Consider the following 25,575-nt stretch of genomic DNA (forward strand, 5'->3'; position numbering starts at 1 on the left):
CCCGCTGATACAAGGCAGGATGGATCCATGACACCACCACCACCAGCCTGACCCGCTGATACAAGGCAGGATGGATCCATGACACCACCACCACCAGCCTGACCCGCTGATACAAGGCAGGATGGATCCATGACACCAGCACCACCAGCCTGACCCGCTGATACAAGGCAGGATGGATCCATGACACCACCACCACCACCAGCCTGACCCGCTGATACAAGGCAGGATGGATCCATGACACCACCACCACCAGCCTGAGCCGCTGATACAAGGCAGGATGGATCCATGACACCACCACCACCAGCCTGAGCCGCTGATACAAGGCAGGATGGATCCATGACACCAGCACCACCAGCCTGACCCGCTGATACAAGGCAGGATGGATCCATGACACCACCACCACCAGCCTGAGCCGCTGATACAAGGCAGGATGGATCCATGACACCACCACCACCAGCCTGACCCGCTGATACAAGGCAGGATGGATCCATGACACCACCACCACCAGCCTGACCCGCTGATACAAGGCAGGATGGATCCATGACACCACCACCACCAGCCTGAGCCGCTGATACAAGGCAGGATGGATCCATGACACCACCACCACCAGCCTGAGCCGCTGATACAAGGCAGGATGGATCCATGACACCACCAGCAGCAGCCTGAGCCGCTGATACAAGGCAGGATGGATCCATGACACCACCACCAGCCTGAGCCGCTGATACAAGGCAGGATGGATCCATGACACCACCACCACCAGCCTGACCCGCTGAAACAAGGCAGGATGGATCCATGACACCACCACCACCAGCCTGAGCCGCTGATACAAGGCAGGATGGATCCATGACACCACCACCACCAGCCTGACCCGCTGATACAAGGCAGGATGGATCCATGACACCACCACCACCAGCCTGACCCGCTGATACAAGGCAGGATGGATCCATGACACCAGCACCACCAGCCTGACCCCCTGATACAAGGCAGGATGGATCCGCGCTTTCATGTTGTTGACGCCAAATTCTGACCCTACCATCCGAATGTCGCAGCAGAAATCGAGACTCATCAGACCAGGTAACGTTTTTCCAATCTTCTACTGTCCAATTTCGATGAGCTTGTGCAAATTGTAGCCTCAGTTTCCTGTTCTTAGGTGAAAGGAGTGGCACCCGGTGTGGTCTTCTGCTGCTGTAGCCCATCTGTTGGACGTACTGTGCGTTCAGAGATGCTCTTCTGCCTACCTTGGGTGTAACGGGTGGTGATTTGAGTCACTGTTGCCTTTCTATCAGCTCGAACCAGTCTGCCCATTCTCCTCTGACCTCTGGCATCAACAAGGCATTTCCCGCCCACAGAACTGCCGGTCACTGGATGTTTTTTCTTTTTCGGACCATTCTCTGTAAACCCTAGAGATGGTTGTGCATGAAAATCCCAGTAGATCAGCAGTTTCTGAAATACTCAGACCAGCCCTTCTGGCACCAACAACCATGCCACGTTCAGAGGCCACAAATCACCTTTCTTCCCCATACTGATGCTCGGGAGAACTGCAGGAGATTGTCTTGACCATGTCTACATGCCTAAATGCACTGAGTTGCCGCCATGTGATTGGCTGATTAGAAATTAAGTGTTAACGAGCAGTTGGACAGGTGTACCTAATAAAGTGGCCAGTGAGTGTATGTCTATCTTCTATGTGACCATGATTTCAAACTCCACTACATCTTCTCTATCACCATTATCTCAAGCTCCTTCTAGATGTCCATGACTTTGAGCTACCTTACATCTCCTATATGAACATGATCTCGAGCTCTCATACATCCTCTTCCATATGGCCATGATCATGAGTTCCCCTACTTCTCCTTCAATATGGCCATGATCTCAAGACCCCCTACGTCTTCTTTATGACCATGATCTTGAGCTCCCCTAAATCTCCTTCCATATGTCCATCAACATGGGCTCCACTTCAACTCCTTCTATATGAGCAAGATCTCAAGCTCCACTACATCTTCTATAAGACCATGATCTCAATCTTCCCTACATCTTCCATCTGGCCAGGATCTCAACCTTTCCCACATCTTCTATATGAACATGATCTCAAGATCCTTCCATATGACAATCATCTTGAGCTTCCGTTTATCTTCGACATGACCATTATCTCAAGCTCCCTTACATCTCCTTCCAATAACCATGACCTTGAGATCCCCTACATCTTCTATATGACCATGACCTCGGACTCCCCTACATCTTCTATATGACAATGAGCTTGGGCTGCCCTGCATCACTAAGGCCGCAAGCTCCAACAACAAAAAGGTGAGTCAGATATAGCAATCCCATAACCCATAACACCATACCAAGATGTGGGAATTGGATGGAGGCAGAGTAGGGGAAGTCAGGCCCCATGTTTCATCACATTAAAGAGACTTCCTAAGGGGTAACTGTTCTCAAAATCCCCAACATTGGATGTGGAGCACCAAGAAAATCTTCTACAGTACCATGGTCTCGAGCAGTAGAGCATCTCAACCACAATCTCAAGATCCCCTAGGTCTTCAAAATACCATGATCTCGAGCTCAATGAACTTCTTCTATATGACCATGATCTCGAGCTCAATGATCTTCTTCTATATGACCATGATCTCGAGCTCAATGATCTTCTTCTATATGACCATGATCTCGAGCTCAATGATCTTCTTCTATATGACCATGATCTCGAGCTCAATGATCTTCTTCTATATGACCATGATCTCGAGCTCAATGATCTTCTTCTATATGACCATGATCTCGAGCTCAATGATCTTCTTCTATATGACCATGATCTCGAGCTCAATGATCTTCTTCTATATGACCATGATCTCGAGCTCAATGATCTTCTTCTATATGACCATGATCTCGAGCTCAATGATCTTCTTCTATATGACAATGATCTCGAGCTCAATGATCTTCTTCTATATGACCAAGATCTCGAGCTCAATGATCTTCTTCTATATGACCATGATCTCGAGCTCAATGATCTTCTTCTATATGACCATGATCTCGAGCTCAATGATCTTCTTCTATATGACCATGATCTCGAGCTCAATGATCTTCTTCTATATAACCATGATCTCGAGCTCAATGATCTTCTTCTATATGACCATGATCTCGAGCTCAATGATCTTCTTCTATATGACCATGATCTCGAGCTCAATGATCTTCTTCTATATGACCATGATCTCCAGCTCAATGATCTTCTTCTATATGACCATGATCTCAAGCTCAATGATCTTCTTCTATATGACCATGATCTCGAGCTCAATGATCTTCTTCTATATGACCATGATCTCGAGCTCAATGATCGTCTTCTATATGACCATGATCTCGAGCTCAATGATCTTCTTCTATATGACTATGATCTCGAGCTCAATGATCTTCTTCTATATGACCATGATCTCGAGCTCAATGATCTTCTTCTATATGACCATGATCTCGAGCTCAATGATCTTCTTCTATATGACCATGATCTCGAGCTCAATGATCTTCTTCTATATGACCATGATCTCGAGCTCAATGATCTTCTTCTATATGACCATGATCTCGAGCTCAATGATCTTCTTCTATATGACCATGATCTCGAGCTCAATGATCTTCTTCTATATGACCATGATCTCGAGCTCAATGATCTTCTTCTATATGACCATGATCTCGAGCTCAATGATCTTCTTCTATATGACCATGATCTCGAGCTCAATGATCTTCTTCTATATGACCATGATCTCGAGCTCAATGATCTTCTTCTATATGACCATGATCTCGAGCTCAATGATCTTCTTCTATATGACCATGATCTCGAGCTCAATGATCTTCTTCTATATGACCATGATCTCAAGCTCAATGATCTTCTTCTATATGACAATGATTTCGAGCTCAATGATCTTCTTCTATATGACCAAGATCTCAAGCTCAATGATCTTCTTCTATATGACCATGATCTCGAGCTCAATGATCTTCTTCTATATGACCATGATCTCGAGCTCAATGATCTTCTTCTATATGACCATGATCTCGAGCTCAATGATCTTCTTCTATATGACCATGATCTCGAGCTCAATGATCTTCTTCTATATAACCATGATCTCGAGCTCAATGATCTTCTTCTATATGACCATGATCTCGAGCTCAATGATCTTCTTCTATATGACCATGATCTCGAGCTCAATGATCTTCTTCTATATGACCATGATCTCGAGCTCAATGATCTTCTTCTATATGACCATGATCTCAAGCTCAATGATCTTCTATATGACCATGATCTCGAGCTCAATGATCTTCTTCTATATGACCATGATCTCGAGCTCAATGATCGTCTTCTATATGACCATGATCTCGAGCTCAATGATCTTCTTCTATATGACTATGATCTCGAGCTCAATGATCTTCTTCTATATGACCATGATCTCGAGCTCAATGATCTTCTTCTATATGACCATGATCTCGAGCTCAATGATCTTCTTCTATATGACCATGATCTCGAGCTCAATGATCTTCTTCTATATGACCATGATCTCGAGCTCAATGATCTTCTTCTATATGACCATGATCTCGAGCTCAATGATCTTCTTCTATATGACCATGATCTCAAGCTCAATGATCTTCTTCTATATGACCATGATCTCGAGCTCAATGATCTTCTTCTATATGACCATGATCTCGAGCTCAATGATCTTCTTCTATATGACCATGATCTCGAGCTCAATGATCTTCTTCTATATGACCATGATCTCGAGCTCAATGATCTTCTTCTATATGACCATGATCTCGAGCTCAATGATCTTCTTCTATATGACCATGATCTCGAGCTCAATGATCTTCTTCTATATGACCATGATCTCAAGCTCAATGATCTTCTTCTATATGACAATGATTTCGAGCTCAATGATCTTCTTCTATATGACCAAGATCTCAAGCTCAATGATCTTCTTCTATATGACCATGATCTCGAGCTCAATGATCTTCTTCTATATGACCATGATCTCGAGCTCAATGATCTTCTTCTATATGACCATGATCTGAAAGGCCCCCAACATCTTCACAATGATGATAAGACTTGAGCTCCCCTACATCTTATACAACACCATCACCTCAGACATCACCATGATCTCAAACTCTCCTACAGCTTCTATCTCATCATGAGCGCGAGTTCCCCTACATCTTCTATAGCACCATGATCTAGAGCCCATGGCCAGGAACCTCCACCTACATACAATTATGCTCTAGAATATGGACATGCCGCAGTGATCTAGAGCTTTTACCCAGATCAGTCCTACTGTGATTTAGAGTCTCCAGAGGAAGATCGGACCTCAACGTCACATCGATCATGTACTGAATCTCAAGAAATCCTCGTCCAAAACAGCTTTAGGCCTTGTACAAATATCCGAGTGCTACCCAAAAAGCACCATTTTCATGCAGATGCACCACACACATTACAATAGGAAACAGTCCTTCATTTCCATACATTGTCCACCTCAGGAAAACAATAGGGATTGTCCTTTCTGTTCCTGGATTTCTGCTCCATAGGAGTGCAGGGTTTTGGGCAGATACGTGTTACATACGGTTGTGCGCCATAAGCTGCCGGAGATCAGGACTATCCGGGGATTTTATGGGATGAACATTAACCAACAATCAATATTTTATACACATTCAGAGTCTCCTCCACATCCATCTATTGCTATACAATATTCTCCTCCTCCTCCTCCTCCTCTATCCCCTCCTGTATATTCTCCTCCTCCTCCTCTATCCCCTCCTTTATATTCTCCTCCTCCTCCTCTATCCCCTCCTGTATATTCTCCTCCTCCTCTATCCCCTCCTGTATATTCTCCTCCTCTATCCCCTCCTGTATATTCTCCTCCTACTCTATCCCCTCCTGTATATTCTCCTCCTCCTCCTCTATCCCCTCCTGTATATTCTCCTCCTCCTCCTCTATCCCCTCCTGTATATTCTCCTCCTCCTCCTCTATCCCCTCCTGTATATTCTCCTCCTCCTCTATCCCCTCCTGTATATTCTCCTCCTCTATCCCCTCCTGTATATTCTCCTCCTCCTCCTCCTCTATCCCCTCCTGTATATTCTCCTCCTCCTCCTCCTCTATCCCCTCCTGTATATTCTCCTCCTCCTCTATCCCCTCCTGTATATTCTCCTCCTCCTCTATCCCCCCCCTGTATATTCTCCTCCTCCTCCTCTATCCCCTCCTGTATATTCTCCTCCTCTATCCCCTCCTGTATATTCTCCTCCTCCTCCTCTATCCCCTCCTGTATATTCTCCTCCTCCTCCTCTATCCCCTCCCGTATATTCTCCTCCTCCTCCTCTATCCCCTCCCGTATATTCTCCTCCTCCTCCTCTATCCCCTCCCGTATATTCTCCTCCTCCTCCTCTATCCCCTCCCGTATATTCTCCTCCTCCTCCTCTATCCCCTCCTGTATATTCTCCTCCTCCTCCTCCTCTATCCCCTCCTGTATATTCTCCTCCTCCTCCTCCTCTATCCCCTCCTATATATTCTCCTCCTCCTCCTCTATCCCCTCCTGCATATTCTCCTCCTCCTCTATCCCCTCCTGTATATTCTCCTCCTCCTCCTCTATCCCCTCCTGTATATTCTCCTCCTCCTCCTCTATCCCCTCCTGTATATTCTCCTCCTCCTCCTCTATCCCCTCCTGTATATTCTCCTCCTCCTCCTCTATCCCCTCCTGTATATTCTCCTCCTCCTCCTCTATCCCCTCCTGTATATTCTCCTCCTCCTCTATCCCCTCCTGTATATTCTCCTCCTCCTCCTCTATCCCCTCCTGTATATTCTCCTCCTCCTCCTCTATCCCCTCCTGTATATTCTCCTCCTCCTCCTCTATCCCCTCCTGTATATTCTCCTCCTCCTCCTCTATCCCCTCCTGTATATTCTCCTCCTCCTCTATCCCCTCCTATATATTCTCCTCCTCCTCCTCTATCCCCTCCTGTATATTCTCCTCCTCCTCTATCCTCTCCTGTATATTCTCCTCCCCCTCCTCCATCCCCTCCTGTATATTCTCCTCCCCCTCCTCTATCCCCTCCTGTATATTCTCCTCTTCCTCCTCCTCAATCCCCTCCTGTATATTCTCCTCCTCCTCTATTCCCTCCTGTATATTCTCCTCCTCCTCCTCTATATCCCCTCCTGTACATTCTCCTCCTCCTTCTGTATATCCCCTCCTGTATATTCTCCTCCCCCTCCTCTATCCCCTCCTGTATATTCTCCTCCTCCTCTATCCCCTCCTGTATATTCTCCTCCTCCATCCCCTCCTCTATATTCTCCTCCTCCTCCTCTATCCCCTCCTATATATTCTCCTCCTCCTCCTCTATCCCCTCCTGTATATTCTCCTCCTCCTCTTTCCACTCCTGTATATTCTCCTCCTCCTCTATCCCCTCCTGTATATTCTCCTCCTCCTCATCTATCCCCTCCTGTATATTCTCCTCCTCCTCCTCTATGCCGTCCTGTATATTCTCCTCCTCCTCCTCTATCCCCTCCTGTATATTCTCCTCCTCCTCCTCTATCCCGTCCTGTATATTCTCCTCCTCCTCCTCTATCCCCCTCCTGTATATTCTCCTCCTCCTCTATCCCCTCCTGTATATTCTCCTCCTCCTCCTCTATCCCCTCCTGTATATTCTCCTCCTCCTCCTCTATCCCCTCCTGTAAATTCTCCTCCTGTATATTCCCCTCCTCCTCTATCCCCTCCTGTATATTCTCCTCCTCTATCCCCTCCTGTAAATTCTCCTCCTCCTCTATCCCCTCCTGTATATTATCCTCCTGTATATTCCCCTCCTCCTCCTCTATCCCCTCCTGTATATCCTCCTCCTCCTCTATCCGCTCCTATATATTCTCCTCCTCCTCTTTCCCCTCCTATATATTCTCCTCCTCCTCTATCCCCTCCTCTATATTCTCCTCCTCCTCTATCCCCTCCTATATATTCTCCTCCTCCTCTATCCCCTCCTGTATATTCTCCTCCTCCTCCTCTATATCCCCTCCTGTACATTCTCCTCCTCCTTCTGTATATCCCCTCCTGTATATTCTCCGCCTCCTCCTCTATCCCCTCCTGTATATTCTCCTCCTCCATCCCCTCCTCTATATTCTCCTCCTCCTCCTCTATCCCCTCCTGTATATTCTCCTCCTCCTCTTTCCACTCCTGTATATTCTCCTCCTCCTCTATCCCCTCCTGTATATTCTCCTCCTCCTCATCTATCCCCTCCTGTATATTCTCCTCCTCCTCCTCTATCCCGTCCTGTATATTCTCCTCCTCCTCCTCTATCCCCTCCTGTATATTCTCCTCCTCCTCCTCTATCCCCTCCTGTATATTCTCCTCCTCCTCCTCTATCCCGTCCTGTATATTCTCCTCCTCCTCCTCCTCCTCTATCCCCCTCCTGTATATTCTCCTCCTCCTCTATCCCCTCCTGTATATTCTCCTCCTCCTCCTCTATCCCCTCCTGTATATTCTCCTCCTCCTCCTCTATCCCCTCCTGTATATTCTCCTCCTCCTCCTCTATTGCCTCCTGTAAATTCTCCTCCTGTATATTCCCCTCCTCCTCTATCCCCTCCTGTATATTCTCCTCCTCTATCCCCTCCTGTAAATTCTCCTCCTCCTCTATCCCCTCCTGTATATTATCCTCCTGTATATTCCCCTCCTCCTCCTCTATCCCCTCCTGTATATTCCCCTCCTCCTCCTCTATCCCCTCCTGTATATCCTCCTCCTCCTCTATCCGCTCCTATATATTCTCCTCCTCCTCTTTCCCCTCCTATATATTCTCCTCCTCTATCCCCTCCTATATATTCTCCTCCTCCTCTATCCCCTCCTGTAAATTCTCCTCCTCCTCTATCCCCTCCTGTATATTCTCCTCCTCCTCCTCTACCCCCTCCTGTATATTCTCCTCCTCCTCCTCCTCTATCCCCTCCTGTATATTCTCCTCCTCCTCCTCTATCCCCTCCCGTATATTCTCCTCCTCCTCTATCCCCTCCCGTATATTCTCCTCCTCCTCTATCCCCTCCTATATAATCTCCTCCTCCTCTATCCCCTCCTGTATATTCTCCTCCTCCTCCTCTATCCCCTCCTGTATATTCTCCTCCTCCTCCTCTATCCCCTCCCGTATATTCTTCTCCCCCTCTATCCCCTCCTGTATATTCTCCTCCTCCTTCATCCCCTCCTGTATATTCTTCTCCTCCTCCTCTATCCCCTACTGATTATTCTCCTCCTCCTCTATCCCCTCCTGTATATTCTCCAACTCCTCTATCCCCTCCTGTATATTCTCCTCCTCCTCCTCCTCTATCCCCTCCTGTATATTCTCCTCCTGTATATTCTCCTCCTCCTCCTCTATCCCCTCCTGTATATTCTCCTCCTCTTCCTCTTTCCACTCCTGTATATTCTCCTCCACCTCTATCCCCTCCTGTAAATTCTCCTCCTCCTCCTCTATCCCCTCCTGTATATTCTCCTCCTCCTCTATCCCCTCCTGTATATTCTCCTCCTCCTCTATCCCCTCCTGTATATTCTCCTCCTTCTTCTCCTCTATCCCCTCCTGTATATTCTCCTCCTCCGCTATCCCCTCCTGTATATTCTCCTCCTCCCCTATCCCCTCCTGTATATTCTCCTCCTCCTCTATCCCCTCCTGTATATTCTCCTCCTCCTCTATCCCCTCCTGTATATTCTCCTCCTCCTCCTCTATCCTCTCCTGTATATACTCCTCCTTCTCCTCTATCCCCTCCTGTATATTCTCCTCCTCCTCTATCCCCTCCTGTATATTCTCCTCCTCCTCCTCTATCCCCTCCTGTATATTCTCCTCCTCCTCCTCTATTCCCTCCTGTATATTCTCCTCCTCCTCCTCTATCCCCTCCTGTATATTCTCCTCCTCCTCCTCTATCCCCTCCTGTATATTCTCCTCCTCCTCCTCTATCCCCTCCTGTATATTCTCCTCCTCCTCCTCTATCCCCTCCTGATTATTCTCCTCCTCCTCCTCTATCCCCTCCTGATTATTCTCCTCCTCCTCCTCTATCCCCTCCTGATTATTCTCCTCCTCCTCTATCCCCTCCTGTATATTCTCCTCCTCCTCTATCCCCTCCTGTATATTCTCCTCCTTCTCCTCTATCCCCTCCTGTATATTCTCCTCCTCCTCTATCCTCTCCTGTATATTCTCCTCCTCCATCCCCTCCTGTATATTCTCCTCCTCCTCTATCCCCTCCTGTATATTCTCCTCCTCCTCCTCTATCCCCTCCTGTATATTCTCCTCCTCCTCCTCTATCCCCTCCTGTATATTCTCCTCCTCCTCTATCCCCTCCTGTATATTCTCCTCCTCCTCCTCTATCCCCTCCTGTATATTCTCCTCCTGTATATTCTCCTCCTCCTCTATCCCCTCCTGTATATTCTCCTCCTCCTCCTCTATCCCCTCCTGATTATTCTCCTCCTCCTCCTCTATCCCCTCCTGATTATTCTCCTCCTCCTCCTCTATCCCCTCCTGATTATTCTCCTCCTCCTCTATCCCCTCCTGTATATTCTCCTCCTCCTCTATCCCCTCCTGTATATTCTCCTCCTCCTCTATCCTCTCCTGTATATTCTCCTCCTCCATCCCCTCCTGTATATTCTCCTCCTCCTCTATCCCCTCCTGTATATTCTCCTCCTCCTCCTCTATCCCCTCCTGTATATTCTCCTCCTCCTCCTCTATCCCCTCCTGTATATTCTCCTCCTCCTCTATCCCCTCCTGTATATTCTCCTCCTCCTCCTCTATCCCCTCCTGTATATTCTCCTCCTCCGCTATCCCCTCCTGTATATTCTCCTCCTCCTCTATCCCCTCCTGTATATTCTCCTCCTCCTCCTCGATCCCCTCCTGTATATTCTCCTCCTCCGCTATCCCCTCCTGTATATTCTCCTCCTCCTCTATCCCCTCCTGTATATTCTCCTCCTCCTCCTCTATCCCCTCCTGTATATTCTCCTCCTCCTCCTCTTTCCACTCCTGTATATTCTCCTCCACCTCTATCCCCTCCTGTAAATTCTCCTCCTCCTCCTCTATCCCCTCCTGTATATTCTCCTCCTCCTCCTCTATCCCCTCCTGTATATTCTCCTCCTCCTCCTCTATCCCCTCCTGTATATTCTCCTCCTCCTCCTCTATCCCCTCCTGTATATTCTCCTCCTCCGCTATCCCCTCCTGTATATTCTCCTCCTCCTCTATCCCCTCCTGTATATTCTCCTCCTCCTCCTCTATCCTCTCCTGTATATACTCCTCCTTCTCCTCTATCCCCTCCTGTATATTCTCCTCCTCCTCTATCCCCTCCTGTATATTCTCCTCCTCCTCTATCCCCTCCTGTATATTCTCCTCCTCCTCCTCTATCCCCTCCTGTATATTCTCCTCCTGTATATTCTCCTCCTCCTCCTCTATCCCCTCCTGTATATTCTCCTCCTCCTCCTCTATCCCCTCCTGTATATTCTCCTCCTCCTCCTCTATCCCCTCCTGTATATTCTCCTCCTCCTCCTCTATCCCCTCCTGTATATTCTCCTCCTCCTCCTCTATCCCCTCCTGTATATTCTCCTCCTCCTCCTCTATCCCCTCCTGATTATTCTCCTCCTCCTCCTCTATCCCCTCCTGATTATTCTCCTCCTCCTCTATCCCCTCCTGTATATTCTCCTCCTCCTCTATCCCCTCCTGTATATTCTCCTCCTTCTCCTCTATCCCCTCCTGTATATTCTCCTCCTCCTCTATCCTCTCCTGTATATTCTCCTCCTCCTCCTCCTCTATCCCCTCCTGTATATTCTCCTCCTCCTCCTCCTCTATCCCCTCCTGTATATTCTCCTCCTTCTCCTCTATCCCCTCCTGTATATTCTCCTCCTTCTCCTCTATCCCCTCCTGTATATTCTCCTCCTCCTCCTCTATCCTCTCCTGTATATTCTCCTCCTCCTCCTCTATCCTCTCCTGTATATTCTCCTCCTCCTCCTCCTCTATCCCCTCCTGTATATTCTCCTCCTCCTCTATCCCCTCCTGTATATTCTCCTCCTCCTCCTCCTCTATCCCCTCCTGTATATTCTCCTCCTCCTCTATCCCCTCCTGTATATTCTCCCCCTCCTCCTCTATCCCCTCCTGTATATTCTCCTCCTCCTCCTCTATCCCCTCCTGTATATTCTCCTCCTCCTCCTCTATCCCCTCCTGTATATTCTCCTCCTGTAGATTCCCCTCCTCCTCCTCTATCCCCGCCTGTATATTCTCCTCCTCCTCTATCCCCTCCTGTATATCCTCCTCCTCCTCTATCCCCTCCTGTATATTCTCCTCCTCCTCTATCCCCTCCTGTATATTCTCCTCCTCCTCTATCCCCTCCTGTATATTCTCCTCCTCCTCTATCCCCTCCTGTATATTCTCCTCCTCCTCTATCCCCTCCTGTATATTCTCCTCCTCCTCTATCCCCTCCTGTATATTCTCCTCCTCCTCCTCTATCCCCTCCTGTATATTCTCCTCCTCTATCCCCTCCTGTATATTCTCCTCCTCCTCCTCTATCCCCTCCTGTATATTCTCCTCCTCCTCCTCTATCCCCTCCTGTATATTCTCCTCCTCCTCCTCCTCTATCCCCTCCTGTATATTCTCCTCCTCCTCTATCCACTCCTGTATATTCTCCTCCTCCTCTATCCACTCCTGTATATTCTCCTCCTCCTCTATCCCCTCCTGTATATTCTCCTCCTTCTCCTCTATCCCCTCCTGTATATTCTCCTCCTTCTCCTCTATCCCCTCCTGTATATTCTCCTCCTCCTCCTCTATCCCCTCCTGTATATTCTCCTCCTCCTCCTCTATCCCCTCCTGTATATTCTCCTCCTCCTCCTCTATCCCCTCCTGTATATTCTCCTCCTCCTCTATCCCCTCCTGTATATTCTCCTCCTCCTCCTCTATCCCCTCCTGTATATTCTCCTCCTCCTCCTCTATCCCCTCCTGTATATTCTCCTCCTCCTCCTCTATCCCCTCCTGTATATTCTCCTCCTCCTCCTCTATCCCCTCCTGTATATTCTCCTCCTCCTCCTCTATCCCCTCCTGTATATTCTCCTCCTCCTCCTCTATCCCCTCCTGTATATTCTCCTCCTTCTCCTCTATCCCCTCCTGTATATTCTCCTCCTCCTCCTCCTCTATCCCCTCCTGTATATTCTCCTCCTTCTCCTCTATCCCCTCCTGTATATTCTCCTCCTCCTCCTCTATCCCCTCCTGTATATTCTCCTCCTGTATATTCCCCTCCTCCTCCTCTATCCCCGCCTGTATATTCTCCTCCTCCTCTATCCCCTCCTGTATATTCTCCTCCTCCTCTATCCCCTCCTGTATATTCTCCTCCTCCTCTATCCCCTCCTGTATATTCTCCTCCTCTATCCCCTCCTGTATATTCTCATCCTCCTCTATCCCCTCCTGTATATTCTCCTCCTCCTCCTCTATCCCCTCCTGTATATTCCCCTCCTCCTCCTCTATCCCCTCCTGTATATTCTCCTCCTCCTCTATCCCCTCCTGTATATTCTCCTCCTCCTCTATCCCCTCCTGTATATTCTCCTCCTCCTCCTCTATCCCCTCCTGTATATTCTCCTCCTCCTCCTCCTCTATCCCCTCCTGTATATTCTCCTCCTCCTCCTCCTCTATCCCCTCCTGTATATTCTCCTCCTTCTCCTCTATCCCCTCCTGTATATTCCCCTCCTCCTCCTCTATCCCCTCCTGTATATTCTCCTCCTCCTCCTCCTCTATCCCCTCCTGTATATTCTCCTCCTCCTCTATCCCCTCCTGTATATTCTCCTCCTTCTCCTCTATCCCCTCCTGTATATTCTCCTCCTCCTCCTCTATCCTCTCCTGTATATTCTCCTCCTCCTCCTCTATCCTCTCCTGTATATTCTCCTCCTCCTCCTCTATCCCCTCCTGTATATTCTCCTCCTCCTCTATCCCCTCCTGTATATTCTCCTCCTCCTCCTCTATCCCCTCCTGTATATTCTCCTCCTCTATCCCCTCCTGTATATTCTCCTCCTCCTCTATCCCCTCCTGTATATTCTCGTCCTCCTCCTCTATCCCCTCCTGTATATTCTCGTCCTCCTCCTCTATCCCCTCCTGTATATTCTCCTCCTCCTCTATCCCCTCCTGTATATTCTCCTCCTCCTCTATCCCCTCCTGTATATTCTCCTCCTCCTCCTGTATATTCTCCTCCTCCTCTATCCCCTCCTGTATATTCTCCTCCTCCTCCTCCTCTATCCCCTCCTGTATATTCTCCTCCTCTATCCCCTCCTGTATATTCTCCTCCTCTATCCCCTCCTGTATATTCTCCTCCTCCTCCTCTATCCCCTCCTGTATATTCTCCTCCTCCTCCTCCTCTATCCCCTCCTGTATATTCTCCTCCTCCTCCTCCTCTATCCCCTCCTGTATATTCTCCTCCTCCTCCTCCTCTATCCCCTCCTGTATATTCTCCTCCTCCTCCTCCTCTATCCCCTCCTGTATATTCTCCTCCTTCTCCTCTATCCCCTCCTGTATATTCTCCTCCTTCTCCTCTATCCCCTCCTGTATATTCTCCTCCTCCTCCTCTATCCTCTCCTGTATATTCTCCTCCTCCTCCTCTATCCTCTCCTGTATATTCTCCTCCTCCTCCTCTATCCCCTCCTGTATATTCTCCTCCTCCTCTATCCCCTCCTGTATATTCTCCTCCTCCTCTATCCCCTCCTGTATATTCTCCTCCTCCTCTATCCCCTCCTGTATATTCTCCTCCTGTATATTCCCCTCCTCCTCCTCTATCCCCGCCTGTATATTCTCCTCCTCCTCTATCCCCTCCTGTATATTCTCCTCCTCCTCTATCCCCTCCTGTATATTCTCCTCCTCCTCTATCCCCTCCTGTATATTCTCCTCCTCCTCCTCCTCTATCCCCTCCTGTATATTCTCCTCCTCCTCCTCTATCCCCTCCTGTATATTCTCCTCCTCCTCCTCTATCCCCTCCTGATTATTCTCCTCCTCCTCGATTCCCCTCCTGTATATCCTCCTCCTCCTCTATCCCCTCCTGTATATTCTCCTCCTCCTCCTCTATCCCCTCCTGTATATTCTCCTCCTCCTCCTCTATCCCCTCCTGTATATTCTCCTCCTCCTCTATCCCCTCCTGTATATTCTCCTCCTCCTCCTCTATCCCCTCCTGTATATTCTCCTCCTCCTCCTCCTCTATCCCCTCCTGTATATTCTCCTCCTCCTCCTCCTCTATCCCCTCCTGTATATTCTCCTCCTCCTCCTCTATCCCCTCCTGTATATTCTCCTCCTCCTCCTCTATCCCCTCCTGTATATTCTCCTCCTCCTCCTCTATCCCCTCCTGTATATTATCCTCCTCCTCCTCTATCCCCTCCTGTATATTATCCTCCTCCTCCTCTATCCCCTCCTGTATATTCTCCTCCTCCTCCTCTATCCCCTCCTGTATATTCTCCTCCTCCTCCTCTATCCCCTCCTGCATATTCTCCTCCTCCTCTATCCCCTCCTGTATATTCTCCTCCTCCTCTATCCTCTCCTGTATATTCTCCTCCTCCTCCTCTATCCCCTCCTGTATATTCTCCGCCTCCTCTATCCCCTCCTGAATATTCTCCTCCTCCTCTATCCCCTCCTGAATATTCTCCTCCTCCTCTATCCCCTCCTGTATATTCTCCTCCTCCTCCTCTATCCCCTCCTGTATATTCTCCTCCTCCTCCTCTATCCCCTCCTGTATATTCTCCTCCTCTATATTCCCCTCCTCCTCCTCTATCCCCTCCTGTATATTCTCCTCCTCCTCTATCCCCTCCTGTATATTCTCCTCCTCCTCCTCTATCCCCTCCTGTATATTCTCCTCCTCCTCCTCCTCCTCCTCAATCCCCTCCTGTATATTCTCCTCCTCCTCTATCCCCTCCTGTATATTCTCCTCCTCCTCTATCCCCTCCTGTATATTCTCCTCCTCCTCCTCTATCCCCTCCTGTATATTATCCTCCTCCTCCTCTATCCCCTCCTGTATATTCTCCTCCTCCTCTATCCCCTCCTGTATATTCTCCTCCTCCTCCTCTATCCCCTCCTGTATATTCTCCTCCTCCTCCTCTATCCCCTCCTGTATATTCTCCTCCTCCTCTATCCCCTCCTGTATATTCTCCTCCTCCTCCTCTATCCCCTCCTGTATATTCTCCTCCTCCTCCTCTATCCCCTCCTGTATATTCTCCTCCTCCTCCTCTATCCCCTCCTGTATATTATACTCCTCCTCCTCTATCCCCTCCTGTATATTATCCTCCTCCTCCTCTATCCCCTCCTGTATATTCTCCTCCTCCTCCTCTATCCCCTCCTGTATATTCTCCTCCTCCTCCTCTATCCCCTCCTGTATATTCTCCTCCTCCTCTATCCCCTCCTGCATATTCTCCTCCTCCTCTATCCCCTCCTGTATATTCTCCTCCTCCTCCTCCTCTATCCTCTCCTGTATATTCTCCTCCTCCTCCTCTATCCCCTCCTGTATATTCTCCGCCTCCTCTATCCCCTCCTGAATATTCTCCTCCTCCTCTATCCCCTCCTGTATATTCTCCGCCTCCTCTATCCCCTCCTGAATATTCTCCTCCTCCTCTATCCTCTCCTGAATATTCTCCTCCTCCTCTATCCCCTCCTATATATTGTCCTCCTCCTCCTCTATCCCCTCCTGTATATTCTCCTCCTCCTCCTCCTCTATCCCCTCCTGTATATTCTCCTCCTCTATCCCCTCCTGTATATTCCCCTCCTCCTCCTCTATCCCCTCCTGTATATTCTCCTCCTCCTCTATCCCCTCCTGTATATTCTCCTCCTCCTCCTCTATCCCCTCCTGTATATTCTCCTCCTCCTCCTCAATCCCCTCCTGTATATTCTCCTCCTCCTCTATCCCCTCCTGTATATTCTCCTCCTCCTCTATCCCCTCCTGTATATTCTCCTCCTCCTCCTCTATCCCCTCCTGTATATTCTCCTCCTCCTCCTCTATCCCCTCCTGTATATTCTCCTCCTCCTCCTCTATCCCCTCCTGTATATTCTCCTCCTGTATATTCCCCTCCTCCTCCTCTATCCCCTCCTGTATATTCTCCTCCTCCTCCTCTATCCCCTCCTGTACATTCTCCTCCTCCTCCTCTATCCCCTCCTGTACATTCTCCTCCTCCTCTATCCCCTCCTGTATATTCTCCTCCTCCTCCTCTATCCCCTCCTGTATATTCTCCTCCTCCTCCTCTATCCCCTCCTGCATATTCTCCTCCTCCTCCTCTATCCCCTCCTGTATATTCTCCTCCTCCTCCTCTATCCCCTCCTGTATATTCTCCTCCTCCTCCTCTATCCCCTCCTGTATATTCTCCTCCTCCTCCTCTATCCCCTCCTGTATATTCTCCTCCTCCTCCTCTATCCCCTCCTGTATATTCTCCTCCTCCTCCTCTATCCCCTCCTGTATATTCTCCTCCTCCTCCTCTATCCCCTCCTGTATATTCTCCTCCTCCTCCTCTATCCCCTCCTGTATATTCTCCTCCTCCTCCTCTATCCCCTCCTGTATATTCTCCTCCTCCTCCTCCTCTATCCCCTCCTGTATATTCTCCTCCTCCTCCTCTATCCCCTCCTGTATATTCTCCTCCTCCTCCTCTATCCCCTCCTGTATATACCCTCCTCCTCCTCTATCCCCTCCTGTATATTCTCCTCCTCTATCCCCTCCTGTATATTCTCCTCCTCCTCCTCTATCCCCTCCTGTATATTCTCCTCCTCCTCCTCTATCCCCTCCTGTATATTCCCTCCTCCTCCTCTATCCCCTCCTGTATATTCTCCTCCTCCTCCTCTATCCCCTCCTGTATGTTCTCCTCCTCCTCTATCCCCTCCTGTATATTCTTCTCCTCCTCCTCTATCCCCTCCTGTATATTCTCCTCCTCCATCCCCTCCTGTATATTCTCCTCCTCCTCCTGTATATTCTCCTCCTCCTCCTCTATCCCCTCCTGTATATTCTCCTCCTCCTCCTCTATCCCCTCCTGTATATTCTCCTCCTCCTCTATCCCCTCCTGTATATTCTCCTCCTCCTCCTCCTCTATCCCCTCCTGTATATTCTCCTCCTCCTCTATCCCCTCCTGTATATTCTCCTCCTCCTCTATCCCCTCCTGTATATTCTCCTCCTCCTCTATCCCCTCCTGTATATTCTCCTCCTCCTCTATCCCCTCCTGTATATTCTCCTCCTCCTCCTCTATCCCCTCCTGTATATTCTCCTCCTCCTCCTCTATCCCCTCCTGTATATTCTCCTCCTCCTCCTCTATCCCCTCCTGTATATTCTCCTCCTCCTCCTCTATCCCCTCCTGTATATTCTCCTCCTCCTCCTCTATCCCCTCCTGTATATTCTCCTCCTCCTCCTCTATCCCCTCCTGTATATTCTCCTCCTCTATCCCCTCCTGTATATTCTCCTCCTCTATCCCCTCCTGTATATTCTCCTCCTCCTCCTTTATCCCCTCCTGTATATTCTCCTCCTCCTCTATCCCCTCCTGTATATTCTCCTCCTCCTCCTCCTCTATCCCCTCCTGTATATTCTCCTCCTCCTCCTCTATCCCCTCCTGTATATTCTCCTCCTCTATCCCCTCCTGTATATTCCCCTCCTCCTCCTCTATCCCCTCCTGTATATTCTCCTCCTCCTCCTCTATCCCCTCCTGTATATTCTCCTCCTCCTCCTCCTCTATCCCCTCCTGAATATTCTCCTCCTCCTCTATCCCCTCCTATATATTGTCCTCCTCCTCTATCCCCTCCTGTATATTCTCCTCCTCCTCCTCCTCTATCCCCTCCTGTATATTCTCCTCCTGTATATTCCCCTCCTCCTCCTCTATCCCCTCCTGTATATTCTCCTCCTCCTCCTCTATCCCCTCCTGTATATTCTCCTCCTCCTCCTCTATCCCCTCCTGTATATTCTCCTCCCCCTCTATCCCCTCCTGCATATTCTCCTCCTCCTCCTCTATCCCCTCCTGTATATTCTCCTCCTCCTCCTCTATCCCCTCCTGTATATTCTCTTCCTCCTCTATCCCCTCCTGTACATTCTCCTCCTCCTCTATCCCCTCCTGTATATTCTCCTCCTCCTCCTCTATCCCCTCCTGTATATTCTCCTCCTCCTCCTCTATCCCCTCCTGTATATTCTCCTCCTCCTCCTCTATCCCCTCCTGTATATTCTCCTCCTCCTCCTCTATCCCCTCCTGTATATTCTCCTCCTTCTCTATCCCCTCCTGTATATTCTCCTCCTCCTCCTCTATCCCCTCCTGTATATTCTCCTCCTCCTCCTCTATCCCCTCCTGTATATTCTCCTCCTCCTCCTCTATCCCCTCCTGTATATTCTCTTCCTCCTCCTCCTCTATCCCCTCCTGTATATTCTCCTCCTCCTCCTCTATCCCCTCCTGTATATTCTCCTCCTCCTCCTCCTCTATCCCCTCCTGAATATTCTCCTCCTCCTCTATCCCCTCCTGTATATTCTCCTCCTCCTCCTCCTCTATCCCCTCCTGAATATTCTCCTCCTCCTCTATCCCCTCCTATATATTGTCCTCCTCCTCCTCTATCCCCTCCTGTATATTCTCCTCCTCCTCCTCTATCCCCTCCTGTATATTCTCCTCCTGTATATTCCCCTCCTCCTCCTCTATCCCCGCCTGTATATTCTCCTCCTCCTCTATCCCCTCCTGTATATTCTCCTCCTCCTCCTCCTCTATCCCCTCCTGTATATTCTCCTCCTCCTCTATCCCCTCCTGTATATTCTCCTCCTCTAACCCCTCCTGTATATTCTCCTCCTCCTCCTCTATCCCCTCCTGTATATTCTCCTCCTCCTCCTCTATCCCCTCCTGTATATTCTCCTCCTCCTCTATCCCCTCTTGTATATTCTCCTCCTCCTCCTCTATCCCCTCCTGTATATTCTCCTCCCCCTCCTCTATCCCCTCCTGTATATTCTCCTCCTCCTCCTCTATCCCGTCCTGTATATTCTCCTCCTCCTCCTCTATCCCCTCCTGTATATTCTCCTCCTCTATCCCCTCCTGTATATTCTCCTCCTCTATCCCCTCCTGTATATTCTCCTCCTCCTCCTCTATCCCCTCCTGTATATTCTCCTCCTCCTCCTCTATCCCCTCTTGTATATTCTCCTCCTCCTCCTCTATCCCCTCCTGTATATTCTCCTCCCCCTCCTCTATCCCCTCCTGTATATTCTCTTCCCCCTCCTCTATCCCCTCCTGTATATTCTCCTCCTCCTCCTCTATCCCCTCCTGTATATTCTCCTCCTCCTCCTCTATCCCCTCCTGTATAATCTCCTCCTCCTCCTCTATCCCCTCCTGTATATTCTCCTCCTCTATCCCCTCCTGTATATTCTCCTCCTCCTCCTCTATCCCCTCCTGTATATTCTCCTCCTCCTCCTCTATCCCCTCCTGTATATTCTCCTCCTCCTCCTCCTCTATCCCCTCCTGTATATTCTCCTCCTCCTCCTCTATCCCCTCCTGTATAATCTCCTCCTCCTTCTCTATCCCCTCCTGTATATTCCCCTCCTCCTCTATCCCCTCCTGTATATTCTCCTCCTCCTCCTCTATCCCCTCCTGTATATTCTCCTCCTCCTCCTCTATCCCCTCCTGTATATTCTCTTCCTCCTCCTCTATCCCCTCCTGTATATTCTCCTTCTCCTCCTCTATCCCCTCCTGTATATTCTCCTCCTCCTCCTCTATCCCCTCCTGTATATTCTCCTCCTCCTCCTCTATCCCCTCCTGTATATTCTCCTCCTCCTCCTCTATCCCCTCCTGTATATTCTCCTCCTCCATCCCCTCCTGTATATTCTCCTCCTCCTCCTCTATCCCCTCCTGTATATTCTCCTCTTCCTTTTCTATCCCCTCCTCTATCCCCTCCTGTATATTCTCCTCCTCCTCCTCTATCCCCTCCTGTATATTCTCCTCCTCCTCTATCCCCTCCTGTATATTCTCCTCCTCCTCCTCTATCCCCTCTTGTATATTCTCCTCCTCCTCCTCTATCCCCTCCTGTAAATTCTCCTCCTCTATATTCTCCTCCTCCTCTATCCCCGCCTGTATATTCTCCTCCTCCTCCTCTATCCCCTCCTGTATATTCTCCTCCTCCTCCTCTATCCCCTCCTGTATATTCTCCTCCTCCTCCTCTATCCCCTCCTGTATATTCTCCTCCTCCTCCTCTATCCCCTCTTGTATATTCTCCTACTCCTCCTCTATCCCCTCCTGTATATTCTCCTCCTCCTCCTCTATCCCCTCCTGTATATTCTCCTCCTCCTCCTCTATCCCCTCCTGTATATTCTCCTCCTCCTCCTCTATCCCCTCCTGTATATTCTCCTCCTTCTCTATCCCCTCCTGTATATTCTCCTCCTCCTCCTCTATCCCCTCCTGTATATTCTCCTCCTCCTCCTCTATCCCCTCCTGTATATTCTCCTCCTCCTCCTCTATCCCCTCCTGTATATTCTCTTCCTCCTCCTCCTCTATCCCCTCCTGTATATTCTCCTCCTCCTCCTCTATCCCCTCCTGTATATTCTCCTCCTCCTCCTCCTCTATCCCCTCCTGAATATTCTCCTCCTCCTCTATCCCCTCCTGTATATTCTCCTCCTCCTCCTCCTCTATCCCCTCCTGAATATTCTCCTCCTCCTCTATCCCCTCCTATATATTGTCCTCCTCCTCCTCTATCCCCTCCTGTATATTCTCCTCCTCCTCCTCCTCTATCCCCTCCTGTATATTCTCCTCCTGTATATTCCCCTCCTCCTCCTCTATCCCCGCCTGTATATTCTCCTCCTCCTCTATCCCCTCCTGTATATTCTCCTCCTCCTCCTCCTCTATCCCCTCCTGTATATTCTCCTCCTCCTCTATCCCCTCCTGTATATTCTCCTCCTCTAACCCCTCCTGTATATTCTCCTCCTCCTCCTCTATCCCCTCCTGTATATTCTCCTCCTCCTCCTCTATCCCCTCCTGTATATTCTCCTCCTCCTCTATCCCCTCTTGTATATTCTCCTCCTCCTCCTCTATCCCCTCCTGTATATTCTCCTCCCCCTCCTCTATCCCCTCCTGTATATTCTCCTCCTCCTCCTCTATCCCGTCCTGTATATTCTCCTCCTCCTCCTCTATCCCCTCCTGTATATTCTCCTCCTCTATCCCCTCCTGTATATTCTCCTCCTCTATCCCCTCCTGTATATTCTCCTCCTCCTCCTCTATCCCCTCCTGTATATTCTCCTCCTCCTCCTCTATCCCCTCTTGTATATTCTCCTCCTCCTCCTCTATCCCCTCCTGTATATTCTCCTCCCCCTCCTCTATCCCCTCCTGTATATTCTCTTCCCCCTCCTCTATCCCCTCCTGTATATTCTCCTCCTCCTCCTCTATCCCCTCCTGTATATTCTCCTCCTCCTCCTCTATCCCCTCCTGTATAATCTCCTCCTCCTCCTCTATCCCCTCCTGTATATTCTCCTCCTCTATCCCCTCCTGTATATTCTCCTCCTCCTCCTCTATCCCCTCCTGTATATTCTCCTCCTCCTCCTCTATCCCCTCCTGTATATTCTCCTCCTCCTCCTCCTCTATCCCCTCCTGTATATTCTCCTCCTCCTCCTCTATCCCCTCCTGTATAATCTCCTCCTCCTTCTCTATCCCCTCCTGTATATTCCCCTCCTCCTCTATCCCCTCCTGTATATTCTCCTCCTCCTCCTCTATCCCCTCCTGTATATTCTCCTCCTCCTCCTCTATCCCCTCCTGTATATTCTCCTCCTCCTCCTCTATGCCCTCCTGTATATTCTCCTCCTCCTCCTCTATGCCCTCCTGTATATTCTCCTCCTCCTCCTCTATGCCCTCCTGTATATTCTCCTCCTCCTCCTCTATGCCCTCCTGTATATTCTCCTCCTCCTCCTCTATCCTCTCCTGTATATTCTCCTCCGCCTCCTCTATCCCCTCCTGTACATTCTCCTCCTCCTCCTCTATCCCCTCCTGTATATTCTCCTCCTCCTCTATCCCCTCCTGTATATTCTCCTCCTCCTCCTCTATGCCCTCCTGTATATTCTCCTCCTCCTCTTTGCCCTCCTGTATATTCTCCTCCTCCTCCTCTATGCCCTCCTGTATATTCTCCTCCTCCTCCTCTATCCTCTCCTGTATATTCTCCTCCCCCTCCTCTATCCCCTCCTCTATATTCTCCTCCTCCTCCTCTATCCCCTCCTGTATATTCTCCTCCTCCTCCTCTATCCCCTCCTGTATATTCTCCTCCTCCTCCTCTATCCCCTCCTGTATATTCTCCTCCTCCTCCTCTATGCCCTCCTGTATATTCTCCTCCTCTATCCCCTCCTGTATATTCTCCTCCTCCTCCTCTATCCTCTCCTGTATATTCTCCTCCTCCTCCTCTATCCCCTCCTGTATATTCTCCTCCTCCTCCTCTATCCCCTCCTGCATATTCTCCTCCTCCTCCTCTATTCCCTCCTGTATATTCTCCTCCTCCTCCTCTATCCCCTCCTGTATATTCTCCTCCTCCTCCTCTATCCCCTCCTGTATATTCTCCTCCTCCTCCTCTATCCCCTCCTGTATATTCTCCTCCTCCTCTATCCCCTCCTGTATATTCTCCTCCTCCTCTATCCCCTCCTGTATATTCTCCTCCTCCTCCTCTATCCTCTCCTGTATATTCTCCTCCTCCTCTATCCCCTCCTGTATATTCTCCTCCTCCTCTATCCCCTCCTGTATATTCTCCTCCTCCATCCCCTCCTGTATATTCTCCTCCCCCTCCTCCATCCCCTCCTGTATATTCTCCTCCTCCTCCTCTATCCCCTCCTGTATATTCTCCTCCTCCTCTATCCCCTCCTGTATATTCTCCTCCTCCTCCTCTATCCCCTCCTGTATATTCTCCTCCTCCTCCTCTATTCCCTCCTGTATATTCTCCTCCTCTATCCCCTCCTGTATATTCTCCTCCTCCTCCTCTATCCCCTCCTGTATATTCTCCTCCTCCTCTATCCCCTCCTGTATATTCTCCTCCTCCTCCTCTATCCCCTCCTGTATATTCTCCTCCTCCTCCTCTATCCCCTCCTGTATATTCTCCTCCTCCTCTATCCCCTCCTGTATATTCTCCTCCTCCTCTATCCCCTCCTGTATATTCTCCTCCTCCTCTATCCCCTCCTGTATATTCTCCTCCTCCTCTATCCCCTCCTGTATATTCTCCTCCTCCTCTATCCCCTCCTGTATATTCTCCTCCTCTATCCCCTCCTGTATATTCTCCTCCTCCTCCTCTAACCCCTCCTGTATATTCTCCTCCTCCTCCTCTATCCCCTCCTGTATATTCTCCTCCTCCTCTATCCCCTCCTGTATATTCTCCTCCTCCTCTATCCCCTCCTGTATATTCTCCTCCTCCTCTATCCCCTCCTGTATATTCTCCTCCTCCTCTATCCCCTCCTGTATATTCTCCTCCCCCTCCTGTATATTCCCCCGGTCCTGGTCTCTCCCCCGGTTCCGCCTCGTCCTCTGCCCCCGCACTCCCCGGTGTCTCTCCTCCCTCCGCCATGTTGCGGCCCTCAGGCCTCGGCCTCACCTGCTGTTGGCTCCGGCTCCGGGATCTCACTGCGGCAGACACCGGGCACACACAAACAATGACTCTGATTGGGCGAAAGCCAATGCGCTAAGCTCCGCCCACCGGCTCTACGGCAGAATATAATTGGTTGTCACTGGCGGGGAACCTGCGGAAGGAGGTGGGACTAAATTAACAACCAATAGTAACGTGTAACCGGCTAACATACGTCTGAAAGACATGACAGCTGACCAATCAGAAATCACATTGATAATAACGAGATTTTTTTTTTGATTGGTTGCACGATGTGAATGACAGCTGCACGGTGGAATCTCAATTCTAAAGACATTCGTATGGGCGGAGACATAGGGGATTGGCTGATACTAGACTGAATGACTGCATAAGGATACTGACACTGAGTGACAACCGATCAATCCAATCAGATACGACAACCAGCTGTGAGGCTGCTCATAGTGGTGACCGCTGCTCCAGCTGTGACGGCTTATAGCCCCTCCCCCTACACACTGCATCTCCCCTCCTCCAACACACTGCACTGCCCCTCCCCCCCTACACACTGCACCGCCCCTCCTCCCCCCTACACACTGCACCGCCCCTCCTCCCCCCTACACACTGCACCGCCCCTCCTCCCCCTACACACTGCACCGCCCCTCCTCCCCCTACACACTGCACCGCCCCTCCTCCCCCTACACACTGCACCGCCTCTCCTCCCCCCTCAGCCTACACTGCACTGCCCCTCCCCCTACACACTGCACCGCCCCCCCTCCCCCTACACACTGCACCGCCCCTCCTCCCCCTACACACTGCACCGCCCCTCCTCCCCCTACACACTGCACCGCCCCTCCTCCTCCCCCTACACACTGCACCGCCCCTCCTCCTACACACTGCACCGCTCCTCCCCCTACACTGCACCGCTCCTCCCCCTACACTGCACCGCTCCTCCCCCTACACTGCACCGCTCCTCCCCCTACACACTGCGCCGCCCCTCCTCCCCCTACACACTGCGCCGCCCCTCCTCCCCCTACACACTGCGCCGCCCCTCCTACCCCTTTACACAGCGCCGCCCCTCCTCCCCCTACACACTGCACCGCCCCT

The 25,575-nt window shown here is 49.9% G+C and overlaps 1 protein-coding gene across 1 annotated transcript in view; it reads right to left on the minus strand.

Annotated features, from left to right (window-relative positions):
* GATAD2B (GATA zinc finger domain containing 2B) overlaps positions 1-24,644 on the minus strand; it is a 50,413-nt gene extending 25,769 nt beyond the window's left edge. The window contains exon 1 of the mRNA XM_072114474.1: positions 24,487-24,644. The gene's annotated coding sequence lies outside the window, so the exon portion shown is untranslated. The remainder of the gene's footprint in view (positions 1-24,486) is intronic.
* Between the last annotated feature and the right edge of the window lie 931 nt (positions 24,645-25,575).

The sequence above is a fragment of the Engystomops pustulosus genome, chromosome 7 (genome assembly GCF_040894005.1).
Source record: "Engystomops pustulosus chromosome 7, aEngPut4.maternal, whole genome shotgun sequence".
NCBI lineage: Eukaryota > Metazoa > Chordata > Amphibia > Anura > Leptodactylidae > Engystomops > Engystomops pustulosus.